Source organism: Ptychodera flava, chromosome 15 (genome assembly GCF_041260155.1).
Source record: "Ptychodera flava strain L36383 chromosome 15, AS_Pfla_20210202, whole genome shotgun sequence".
In the NCBI taxonomy this organism is placed as follows: Eukaryota; Metazoa; Hemichordata; class Enteropneusta; family Ptychoderidae; genus Ptychodera; species Ptychodera flava.
Genome location: NC_091942.1, coordinates 39,834,120 through 39,848,025, shown reverse-complemented (window position 1 = coordinate 39,848,025; position 13,906 = coordinate 39,834,120). Strand labels below are relative to the sequence as shown.

The 13,906-nt window shown below is 34.9% G+C and overlaps 1 long non-coding RNA gene across 1 annotated transcript; it reads left to right on the top strand.

Annotated features, from left to right (window-relative positions):
- The first annotated feature begins 2,304 nt into the window (after window positions 1-2,304).
- On the top strand, window positions 2,305-5,937 carry LOC139152172 (uncharacterized). The gene is made up of 3 exons (XR_011556585.1): window positions 2,305-2,569; window positions 3,464-3,615; window positions 4,607-5,937. It is a non-coding gene; the product is annotated as an uncharacterized lncRNA (long non-coding RNA).
- Window positions 5,938-13,906: the final 7,969 nt, after the last annotated feature.

Genomic DNA, 13,906 nt, shown 5'->3' with positions numbered 1-13,906 from the left:
CAGACAGACAGACTGACATACAAACACACAAACAGACAAATAGACATCGCCGCGACATAAGCTGATGTGTGTGAACACGTGAGCTAAAAATTAACAAAATTGTAACTGTTTGAAGATAACTTCGAGACTCATTTTGCAGATTACTATTCACAGTGGGTATAGACCTATAACATAGAGTTTTCATATACATTAGTCACATCAAAGTTCGAATTAACAACTAAAAACAAACAAACAAACAAACAAACACAAATCAAAATCTCAAACACAAACCTCCCCACTTACAACATCAAGCAATTGTTTTGACATCAAAACTCACCTGCGATTCTAGTCTGACAGTTAGTGCCATGGTAACCATATTGACATTGACACAGATATTTGCCACCAACTTCTACACAAGCTGCACCGTTCAAACATGGAAAGCTATTGCACTCTGAAAAATAATTATCACCATTAAAGTTTGTAAATGCCTTGATGTGGAATTTCAATGGAGCAGTATTGTGTCGTCGTTTTATAGTATGATTTGCTTGGTAGGTCATGATGTATTAACATGTTGTAAGCTTGCACTTCGAAGTGAAAGTTTTAATCACTATAGGACATTCAGATAGCGTTTACGATGATATCGTGATACGAGAGCTCAGTGTGCCTGAGACAAATCCGCTCCAGGTTACGATAATCGTAACTGCTACAATTTTATATAAACCGACGTTTTGTTAATTAAATCTCTAGAACAGAACGTAATATATGAAAAGACGAGGTTTTTGACTTTCACGGCTAAGGGACATTACCCTTCGGATTAATTTGCTGCTAAAGGCGACGTTATAAGATTGTAATTACATCTCCGTGTTGGTTGGCTGATATATGAACGATGAGAAAAGCAAGCCGAATGTGCATCCCCTTTCTATAATTGCGCACCTGTATTTACAGGTCTATGGTAATCTTTTGTTACGAATACTGACAGAAAATAAAGTCATAAAAATAGGAAATAGTATTTTTTGTTTTATTGTAACAAGTTTTTTTTGAGGTCATCAAAATAGTTTATAATCTCAATAGTGGGAGGGTACATACATGTATATTAAAAAAGACTACAATGCAATGTATATATGTCAAGAAGTCCCAGAGACTATGTGCGTACAAGATTTTCGAACATGTAATAAATTCACTGTATTGCGGTTCTCGGAATAAGAGTTGTGAGAATACCACCCCATTTCTTGTTGTGTAAAGTCAATTTGCTCTATTTGACTGCTATACAATATTCTAATTTCTGTATTTGTAGTAATCTTTGACGTTTGACAATCAAAATTAGAAAATTAACTGATACGGAGAGATGCTTACCTCCAATTAGTATTTGTCTTGCACTAGGAAAAAACATTGAGACCCCATACTACCCATACTCCATTGTAAATTGACAGTCATAGAAAATATGTGAGAATGTTTCAACTTCCTTTTTGCAAAAAGTACATTTATTTGATGGAATCCTCAGCGGTGTCATTTTAAACAGAACACTATTAGTAGGAAGAATGTTGTAGAATTTTAATCTGGAATACACGGAGTTTTGTATCGATTGTAAACTTGTAAGGAAGAGTATAAAGATGAGATCAACAATCAATACTTGTATTAAAAATATGATTGAAAACAAAATCTGATTTCGGAGAAATAAACTAGTAATCTATAATGGATTTTGTGATATTTCATGTAGTACATTTATTGCAATTTCCATAGATCCGACTTAAAATGATCTGTTGATATGTCAGAGTAAAATTCGTGATGGAATCATTTTTCTTCCACTTGCTTAGAATTGCTTTCATCAAACCAAACCATTTGAGAATGGAAGACTTGGGAACACCCCTGTCCTCCACCTCATCACAGTTCAGAAAATTACCATTTATTTTAAACAAGGCATAGGCCCCCTAGTTACTATTAAACAACAATATCTTTCAGCGAAAGTCAGTGAAAGCAAATTTCAACGCTATTGACTGGATTGAACTTGATGATTAGAGAGTATTTGAATACGATTAAAAAAAGACTAACATTTAAACATCCGAAATCCATACGAGATGATATTATTGTCATTGTATTTTATAATATTACGTCATGTTATTTGAAGTAATGTACGGCTTCTATTGAGGCATCAGGAAACATTTATCATTCCACGTTTTTCGTGACCTTGTGAATTGTTTTCTCTGATTATGCATGCAACGAGTGCTTGGTAGGTTTAGGTCGAAAGCCCCATACATTTGACGTTCATTTGTATGAAGTGCAGAGCATCTAAAGTTTTTGCCTTCCTAAATACGTTGTTATGTAGTTATTCGAATACAAAGATCATCCAATGGTAATGTCATGATGGACACCGTGTACGGCTCTCTTCATTGTACCATGGAGTGGCGTGTACATGTCTTCACAACGAGTTAATGGCAGTAGGTTTCTGAATAACCCGGATATTTGACATGTCATTTACCATAATCCAATGATAGAATACTGCCTAATGTTGCTGGTGATCAAGTAATTATCGAACGCTTTTTCTGGTGTAATTTAAGGTAACTGACATGTATTGGGGAAGAAGGAGTCAAGGGTAAGTACCAATTAGAGGCACACATGTGTTCTCGCAACGGGACAATGACAACGGATATAAAATTATGAATTTTAAAATCATAAAATATGGCCACACCCCTTGATGCTTTAACAAGATACTGGTATATGTTCATAACATTATTTAATGAAATACTTTATTGAAATGTCATCCTTTTCGGGGTCTCGATTTAAATTACAATATAAAAGGTTTCAGTGAATTAGAATGTCTGATAAAAAGACTCTAACAAAAATAAAATGTAAGCATAAATACATAAACACACACATATAGTACTATACCTGTGATATATATATATATATATATATATATATAATATATATATATATATATATATATATATATGTGTGTGTGTGTGTGTGTGTGTGTGTATGTGTGTGTGTGTGTGTGTGTGTGTGTGTGTGTGTAAATAAACATGAGTTACATAACTATACTTTTTTAATTTCTCTGTTTGAGGCGCGTCGGAAATATAACGTATTAAAAAACTGATTCCTGATGTTTGCGTAGTTTGTTTACACAAAAGCACAAAATGTGTTTCTTTTTCCACTTATTGGTCTTGACAGATGGGGTATTTTCTGTCTGCTTCATTCACATTGTCATATTGACCAGTCTAGCTGTTGTATAAGTCCAATAATTCTACGTTTACGGGTATAAAGACCATGATTAGATGTATGAAAGAATTGTATGCAGTTACATGTAGATGTATAGAACAAACTTTTCAAACAGGTCACAACATATGGTGTGCAAACTATACTATCACTGTCATTGAGATGCTTGATATTATATTTGCATGTTGGGTATAAGGTTTATGTATTGCACCTTGTGTTTATGCGTTACTGTCGGGTTGACTAACTCTGATCTACATACATTTTACTGTAGCACCTGTTGCCTGCCAGCGTGACACGAACAAGCAACAAGTATGACATCATTGAGTCGGACATATACGAATGTGATTACATCAAGTCAGTGGCAATAAAATGCCATGACGGACGTGTATCCTGCCAATAAAGTCATTGTTGTTCCTGTTGTAGGTCAGTATTGTTTGTCATTGTAATTACAGAGCCGTCATTAGTTACGGCTTTGGGGTCGGAGGTATATGGGGGTCACTAAGAAAACTAAGAGGGGTGCTCAAAATGTGGAGATAAAGAAGGGGGTTACTAAATTTTTGGTGCAGGATAAATTGAAACACCTCTCTGATTGCATCATTGCACACATAAATTTCTCAAGATTTTCCCTGCAAGAGAGGGGACACCTCCTCTGACACTTTTCCCTCAACCTCTCACGTGTTCACGTGTTACTTTCTAATAATCTAATTCAGCCCAGTCAGATATCGTAATGAAAACCCTATCATGATACATTACCCATTAAAATTAAACAATATATTTTATAGCTGGATACTGGTTACAGCGCGAGTTTTTATATCTACATTGTTGTGACTTTGATTTCATTTTGATGGTTTTACCTTTTTCAACGGTCATGAGATAACTGATGATAATCTAGCAGGGTACACAAGGATTTGAAAGGTCTTTACCATAATTGCTGTGTTTCAGTAAATTTTACAAATACATTTATTGATATCAAACTTTTTAAGTGTGCGTGTGTGGGGGGGGTCAGTCAAAATTTCTGTTTAAGAGAGGATTACTCAAATTCATCATGGTTGGCAGGGGTACTCGATTCTCGAAATTTCAGAGGTTCAGATGAAATTCCTCCGACCCCCAGCCAGTCAATAATGACGGCTCCTCTACTGCTGAACTGTTGCATGTCCTCACTGAATTGCTGTGCCATTGTCACCAAAGGTGTGCAACATTGTTCGCCTTTCGTCCAAGACAACGCGTATACCGACTGTCAAATGTTTGAACGGATTTTCGTTTGAAAACTGTTGTCAATAGCTCAACATCACCCATTATCTGTAAAAACTGTACCAAATTTTACTTATATTTACTGTATTACTTTTTATGCATATAGGTCTTCAACATTTGTCCCTCATTATACCGAAATACTTCTGCTTTCCTTACTATTTAGGTGTGTTTTAATATTTCGGCCAGACCTACCCCAAGACCAACTTTCGACGGCGGTTTTTTTCCGATAGAAATATCAATATTTTCCCCGACTACTTTGACTTTTTCGTCATACGACGTCCTTAAACAACCAATCATATCGATGATTTTGATGTTGCATGCTGTGTACTACTATCAAAACACTAGCTGGGTGCTGGCTACTCTGTCATTGTAAGAACGGAAACACTGGCAGGTGAACACGACGTCGGCTAAGTGAAACATCAACATGTTCATTGAACTGTTTTTCCCAAAGAGCTCAATATTTTTTTTAAACGCCAATCGGCCGGCAGGAGGAAGATCTTTCAATTTCTTGGGAACACACTATTACTAAGATCCAAATATGAATCACCAAGCTCATCGTCACATTAATGCGCATGACTTCCAGAATGCAATGCTGCAAAAATTGTAAATTAGTAAAGCGTTTTATACCATGAAACTATTAAAAAGTCAAATTTACCGTCCCCAGGTGATGCGCTGTTTGAACTTGGTCAAAGCGTTACAAAAATATCATTCTGGAATTCTGGACCCAGACCAATTGGACAACTCTGGTATGCACAGCGTATTGTAACGTAAACGGAATCACGCCGAAGTAGATCTGCTGGTCACTGGTGTAATCGAATACACATTCAAGAAAGCAACCTATTCTTCTATTCATATTTCAAAAGTATTTTTTCTAATTTTCACTGATTTTGGAATTATGACTGCTTGAAGTTGTAATACATGTTTTGTACATCATCTTTCATAATGGCGTTCACTTTTGTTTTCAGGTAATAGATTCTCTATTTGACAATTATGAATGTTATCGTCTCCATGCTACCTTCCACTTATTTAAGTTTACTATCAACTGTTGATGGTCAGAAATCGGGGATCTTGTAATATTCAACACATGTGTTCAAGTGTCAGATAATTATCATATGAACATATGCAGCAAATGTTATGGACATGCGCACAGAAACAGACATGAAATCCCATCAACCAGTCTGTTGATACTGGTTACTCCAGGTCAATAAATGAGGTCATGGCCACGCCTTGTCTATACCGTAAAAAGAACTTTGAATACTGCCGTGAAATATAAATGGCTTGAAATATGAATGAAAATTACATTAAATATTGTAGATATTATTGTAAATGTTATATGTATTATTTAAATCTTTAAGTGTTGCGATACTCTCCAATAAATATTGCTTCAGTTGAAATGCCGTAGCTATATCGTAATTGACACCACAAATGTTTGAACCCAGCTACCTATGTGTAATTGGATTTTGACTTCGCCATTATTTGCTAATGACTGCTAAACAAACCATTCACAAACGTTTTGTAATAAAATTGCAAAACTGATTAAAGGAATAAACTAATGTGAATAAATCAAACGTGATTTCGTATTATTAGAAGAGTAATGTCATTATTCAGTGTTATTTATTTTATCGATAAACATCCCTACGGCAAAAATATCATTGTGCAGGGAGTACGTTTGTTGAATATGCATAACGGAGAGATCCGAATACCTTGTATTTTCATCGCGAATCTGAAATATATTAATTTTAGAATTTGCAGCTCCTATTATAATCCGCTATTCAGGCGATACATAAACAAACACGTTCTGTCCACATAGACTGATAAATAGCTTGAGTGAGTCGAAAGTCAACCAATGAGCGAGGAAGAAGTAGACTAAACATACCTAATTTATCAATGTCAGGATATCATATCATATCATATCATATCATATCATACCATATCATGTCATATCATATCATATCCATATCATGTCATATCATGTCATACCATTGACATTTCAAAGTTTTGTTCTTCGTGTTTCAGTTAAATAACACAGAAAAACTGTCGATGGTATATGGTGTCTATTTTAGCTGAAGTCGTCAGTAGTATCACCTAAAAAGGTTATATTTTGCAGGATGTTACAGAAGACTGGTATCGGGTGTTTCTTACACAAACCTTTAATTCACGCCTAATCCGATAAGGAGAACATTTCCTTTTTTTTTTACAATAGTCACGGTATCAAATCGAAATGATATCAGACCTAGCATCACAAAGCAGGCCTATCGTTGATAAAACCAAATTTCATCAGTTTAATATTTGATTAAAGCCATGCACGCTCTGCGCATCTGCCTGTTTAATACACAAGCTAGTGTCTATTGTGATGTAGCACTCGTACATGGCCAAGAACATGTATAGGGCGTTTGCCGATTTGCTTGCGTCACTGCTACCAATACAATACAATACAATACCAATAAATGATGATTCAACGCGCAGCGAAGGGTCATTTCAGTAACCTTTACGGCTTATTTTTAAATAAGCCAAATTCGGAATAGGACAATACAATAAATTCAGTGTGAGTACACTTTTATGATACGATAGTGAGAATGTCACTGACCTTAATTTACAAGATAAGAAGTGTGTGATACTTGTGTAAACTACGGCGCAAGACAAGCTTATTAAAAATTAATGTGAGTGTTCGTTTTCGTAACAACCACGCCTATGGAATGACATACTTAAGTTGGGTCACGAAGCGTATATTATAGCTGTTTAACTAAGTGTTTTCCAACAGACCAACCAGATCATGTTCTGTTTTCATTCTATCATCAAGCTATATACATTGGAAGTTAGAATTCCTATTTTCGTCTCGTTACATTAGGCCCAAATTTGACTTCTTATAACAAGGACAAAATCTATACCTTATGTATGCATGGAGCGTACAACTGTGGTGTATGCATAGCGTCGGTAAACCCTACCATAATAATACGCTCGACATAATATCATAATATCTGTTAGCTGCGATCTATGCTTGCTTTATGCGATGGTGTACTGATCGTCAATCTATATACGCGAACTCACCGTGTAAAAGAGCTTTTGGGCTATTCAGCTTAATAGGATATTTTACTCGAAGTTACTGTGTATAATATATTATTTAAAACTACACAAGCAAAAAGTGTTTGCAATTTTAATTTTCGCAACTGCAATTTGTTTATTCCAGTTAGGCCTACTACTAAATAGTACTAACCATTTCTTGTGATTTATTCAATAAAAAGCTACGGCGTAAATGATGAACCATGAGTCAGTATAAACGCTTTCCCATTTTAATAAAGCCACATCAATGTCACATCAATCTTGAAAAGGTCATATTTACAATATTTACAATGCAGACAACATGCCTCAAAACAATGTCTAACCACAGTGGAAAGGCTGTAGTTCAGCACAGCTAGATATGCATAAACATACTGCAGACGGGCATTTACGATATCTTTCAGTAAAATAACAACATGTGAAACACCCGATAAGCCGTTAGAGGTTTCTTTCAATTTTTCTTTCCTTCTGTACCCTCTTTCCGGGTCTGTCTGTCATTAAAATCAGCAAGAACATTTAGCACTGTATTTACAGTATCCTACATGTCTGCCTTCGCTGACTTCTAACATCTACTACATATTGTGTAGGGTCTATTCACTTACGATGTAAGCTTATACAAAACAGTGGTATTTGGTAATCGTGACATTGAAAATACGTAATGTTACGTCCCCTGTGATGAGATTTATCAGAGCGTTTAACCTATCTTACATAATTTTAATGCGATTTTCTAAAGCAACAGTCTCTGTACAAATTTTGTTTCACTGTAGCAAAGGCATTTCAGTTTCACTGTCCGTAGACAACGCCATGTTGCCAGTAGTTTCAATATGTATACATGTAAATGCAAATCGGTGAATGTACGTAGTTGCTGTAATTTAATACTCTCACTTACCTCCGGCTCCATCCACCATTACGTTCGCCAAAATCCCCGTGAGTAAAATGTAACATCCGATGAAAATCTTCACCTGTATCCTTCTGAACGGTGCAAATAAATGTACATCCATTGCTTGCGACGGGCGTTATTCAGCATTCACTAATCCAAATTTAAATGTCCTGAAACAAAACACTTTCACCGTTTAAAACTTAACGAAACAGGGAGTTATCCAGGTCTGTAATGTGTTGTTTGCTCACCGGTTGGCACTCGCTTTCAGTGACCAGGTGATAATTCTACCAACAGATAGAAGAACACGTTAATGTACAAGCAGTTACGATACACACCATGTCCGTTATACTATAATGATGTAGTATTTCCTCAAAATTTTCGTCGACGATTTTAAAGCGTCAACCAATCATCGATTACTGGCCACGCATCAGGTTCTCTTTTATGCTGCCATCGTCTATTGTTACCAGCTACTGAGCGATGCCTTATTTGCATGGCAAGCGCTACTCGTTGTCATGCAAATCTAACGTACACGATTCTATTCATGCCGTCAGTCGGTAGGCACAAGTCACATAAGCTTACATGTGAAAGAGACACAAGAGACATCACAGGAATTACGCAAATCGACGAACACTAGAAAATCGTCTGGATTTTATTCGCCCAGTCTTTGATATTGATGTACCGTAGACTAGTATTTAGGACAGCGTCTCCGACGTTTTTAACGATCGTTTTTGATCAATTGTACAAAAACAACAATGTACGTGTACATCAAATACTAAGTAAAAATATTAGAAAGGAATATGGAGCACTTGTGCTGTATCATTTAGAAGGTCCCCCCGCCGTTTAAGGTTAAGTCTGCCTTTCGGTGTATCCCTATTACATTTTCGCGAAAAAAAATTCGTTCTTGTGTGTTCAGACGTCACATAGCTCATTAAATATTTACGCCGTAAGGAAAAGCTCGCCATCTCTGGTACATAACATGAACGCTTTTGATCAAGAACACCTACACTGAGCGTGCGCAGATTTACTAAATTTCAAAACCACCAAGTTTGAAAACAAATTTACACCTTGAAACAAAATAAAACAACAACACAGACAAAAACTGGCTGACACTGGCTTTGATTACATAATTATACATGGGGGCCGTAAACGTTATCGTATGGACTATCTATTAAGGGAGTGTTCAGAATTTACTTCCAGGGGGCCTGGAGGATTTTCAGGGGGGGGGGGGCACCCATTTTCCTCAAGAAAAATTAGGGGGGGGGGCAGACAAAAACCACAATCTTTTAGGGGAGCTATGGAAAAAAACACATCAATTAACTATTTGGCCAGAAGTCCAGATCTATAAAATTATGAATGGCTGTCCAAAATATCTGGTGAAAAATTTACAAATTTGCTGTCCCCACGAAGAAAAAGGGTTGATTTTCCAATAATTCTGTATGTGCATCCAGAAGATCATGTGCATCAATACTACTCACTAATAATAATAATACTTCTCACACATTATGTAATGATGCTAATACCTTGGTATCCCATTCGTTCTGATTTGTATGATCAGGGATTTCTCAGTGACAGCTGACAGAAAAAGGCCAAAAAACAAATTAACATGTTTTGTTTCCTGTCATCTGAAAATATCCGCATCATGACTATTCTAAAGTTTGTAAATAAATGTGAAATATGCATGCTCTGTCAGCTTTGAAAAAAAATGAACTGCCGACAAAAAGTGAACTTTGCCATATCCTGGGTTATCTGCATTTATGAACATTGATTGTCAATGGAACTAGCAGAATATAACATATACATTATGTGAATTCATGTTATGGATAAAGTGTATCGTTCAACAAAGGTTCTGAAATATTCCTCAGGATTGTTGCTTTCACTTTGTTTTATGGCAACTAAAATGAAAAAGAGAGAAAAGAAAACACTAGTTAGGTTTCCCTAATTTTCACTGTGAATCTGCAAGTTATTCAGCATCATCAGATGAAAATATATGCTGGACTTGTGAATGCAACATCTCACTTTCCATAAATATCTGGAGACCTGCAAATTGTGTACCATTAAACTTCAAGATAGATATCACTTTGCCAATTACTATGTGCTCCGACAACTTCTAACTGAATTTTTGTGCTTGTCTTTGTGTGTATCATGTGTATCAGTGAGAAAACGTACGTTGTAGTCATGTTTCTTTGCACAAATTGCACTGTCAAAAATACAGAGAGGATTTGCATGGTATCCGAAAATGAAAGTATAAAATGACTGGTTTTGTCTTGCAATGAGATACATAAGTCTAGGTTTGATGCAAACAGCGATTGTTCTTGGCATAAGAGGTAGAAGACTACCCAGGGCTATCCAAAATTAGTCATTGCATAGGATTGCACACATGTGGAAATGTCAGAAAACATACTAGGAATATTGTCAATTTCATAAAACTTTCACAAATGATCCACTGAAAGGTGCTTTTATTGAAAGATATAAAACAAATACCATGTTACTGTGCTTGATTTTTAACGAGAATCATAATTGTATATTTTTCTTTGAAAATCACTGACGCAAAAGTGCTGACTCAGCATTTTTTCACAATTTTAATTACATTATATAAGGTGGCATCTTTGTTATTGGATGAGTAACTTCATACATGATGTTTCTATTGGAAATACTACATGTAGATGATACTTAAGAATCAAGACTGTAATGAAATAATGTTTTTATCCACCACATGGGTGTTGTTTTCTTTGAAAAGGTGAATTTGCAATAAAAGTCATGTGTAGAGCTCAAACTCATGGGGTAATGGATAATTGAATGTAAATTATCTCAAAAAGTAGATTTGGAACACTCATTTTACTAGCCAAAGCATACGTGATGTGTAGAAAATGACAGTATTCTTGGTATTGGGTAGTTCCCCTCCTTAACAGTCTGTACCTGCCACAGTCAAACATTTGCTAAGTTTTTCAATTCATTTCCACCTATGGGAGAGTACTGAAGAGAAAGTGACACAACTTGTCTAGTCAGTGAACACACCCTGCTTTGTATATCATTTAATTATTTCTTCCTCTAAGTACTTGCTACTAGTATGTAATGTTAAAAACAATTTAGCAACATACAACCAAAGTGTTTGATAGAGACCACTGATATAACAACATCTGGGACAAAATAATTGTCAAAATAATCAAGGAAAAGGCTATAAAATGGATCATTTAGTGGACTTAACGAAAGAAGTATTCATGTTTAATAATTTACTTTTCTTCAGAAATTTATATATAGACATGTGTGTGTCTACACACACACACACACACATATATATATATATATATATATATATATATATATATATAATATATATATATATATATATATATATATATTATATATATATATATATATATATATATATATATATATATATATATATATATATATATATATATATATATATATATATATATATATATATATATATATATATATATATATATATATATATATATATGGTATTATAGGTAACCGGCCCTTTATACAATTCATGAATAGTGATAACAGACAACATTTAGGAAAGGAAGAACTTGCAGGCTATTTTTACAGTGCATCTCAAATGCACAAAAGGGACATTCATTTCATATTTTTGAACAAATTCTCTCTCTTTTTAAACAGGAATTTTGACAGGGTTAACAAAGTATCATGATTTTGTGAACACATGAGTAATGTTAATTTTGCTTTTGTCGGTAAATCACAATAAAAGGATGGTAAAACATTTCTTTCTATATGATATATAGGACAAATGATCTTTTTATGGCCAATTAATTATAACTCTGAAATGTTTTGTTATATTATTCATTAAATGACCTCTGTATTGTTCCTGTAAAGTGTGATAAACTTGTCACTCTGTATATGTCTTAGTATGTAAGCATGCATGTATAGATTGGGGGGGGCCCGGAAAAAAACCAGGAAATATGACGGGGGGCATAGATTTTCTTCATAATTTACCAGGGGGGGGGGGCCATGGACAAAAATCACAAGGAAAATAGAAAATCCTCCAGGCTCCCCCTGGAAGTAAATTCTGAACAGTCCCTAAGATCATATACAGTTCTTCTCTGCTGTTTGTGGTAAGATTTCAACTCCACAGAAATAAATCATGGATAATACTTGTGTTTACCCCTCTTCCAGGATAAGTTTCCATGACCTATATTGTTGATAGGTCATTGATCCATCTATATTTGCAAAGGTATGGCAGTTGCCATGGAAACAATAGCAATATTTGTGACTATCAGTAAGATTTTGAAAATTTTAGTTTTATGGCAAAATTGTTGCCTTTGAAACACATAAGACAGAATTTATGTTCCAAGATATTCATACCCTGTGAAGTCCTTAGGGACCACCAAATGAATATCTCAGTGCAGCATGACAGAGATCATTCCAATAAAGACATGGGATGGTTAAAATATTTGTAAAGTTTCTGAAATGTTAAAGAAGTAGAAAGGTGAAAAATACAACAGATAATATTTTATTTAATTGTTATAGAGACATGCAGTAGTTTCAGTTAATGAGGATGGGATAATTATCAATTGTACATACCAACATGTCAGAATAAAGGTATCAAAATCAAGCATCAATTCTCAAAATATCATAACATACAAATGGCAACTGATATTTAAGGTAGAAAGTGCCTCAGGGACAGGTATTTGGACGCTTAAATTTCTACAATTCTTTTCTGATCTATGACTTGTGGGGGCTCATTTTAAAGCTCTTGGAGAAAGAAAAACTTTCATGTCTTAGTTTTTTGAAATGTTATTTTTATTCCACAGAGTTAACAGAGGGATGCAGTCATTTTGAATTTAAAATATCACAAAATGTTGAGTAATTTGTATTGCTAGTTCCAAACTTTTCATGGTGAAATTTTTTTTGTTGATTTGGTAAGAGAATGGTTGAAAGTTTCATTTAGGAAAGTTTGAGCAAAAGTTTAAGTCTTTGACTATTGAGGCTCATACTGCCTTAATGTATGTTAGCCCTGCAGTGAATTTGGGTTGTGACAGCAAGGCTTGAAATCACTAATAATTGTTGATATTTTGAGTAAAATTCAAATAATCCCAGCCATCTAGATGGCAAGCTGTGATTGTGTTTGTGATGAGTACAAATATCATTTACTCCTTTGTCATTAGAAAGCTGATTTTTATTTATTTTCTTAACATAGAGAACTTTTGCCATGTTGAATGGGCAACTGGTTTCCAATGCAAATATGGCACTTTTTGCTGCAAGGCAACACTTCTATCATCATAGTTGAGCTTCAGCCTGTTCAACATTTTTTTTTCAATTTTTTTTAGGCTTGGCATCGTATATTTTGTATTCATCATTCATACTGTGGAACTTGTTATTTAGGAGCTTTACCAAGTTTACTACTGTAACAAGATGCCTTAATTGTGATCACTTAAGGGGGCATTTGTTTTTTTATGGGGAGGGAGGGGGTAGGTGGAACTGGAGCGACAAATGAAATGTAAAAAGCGACCTCCCCTCCAAATCAAATTTCTAAATTTTGAC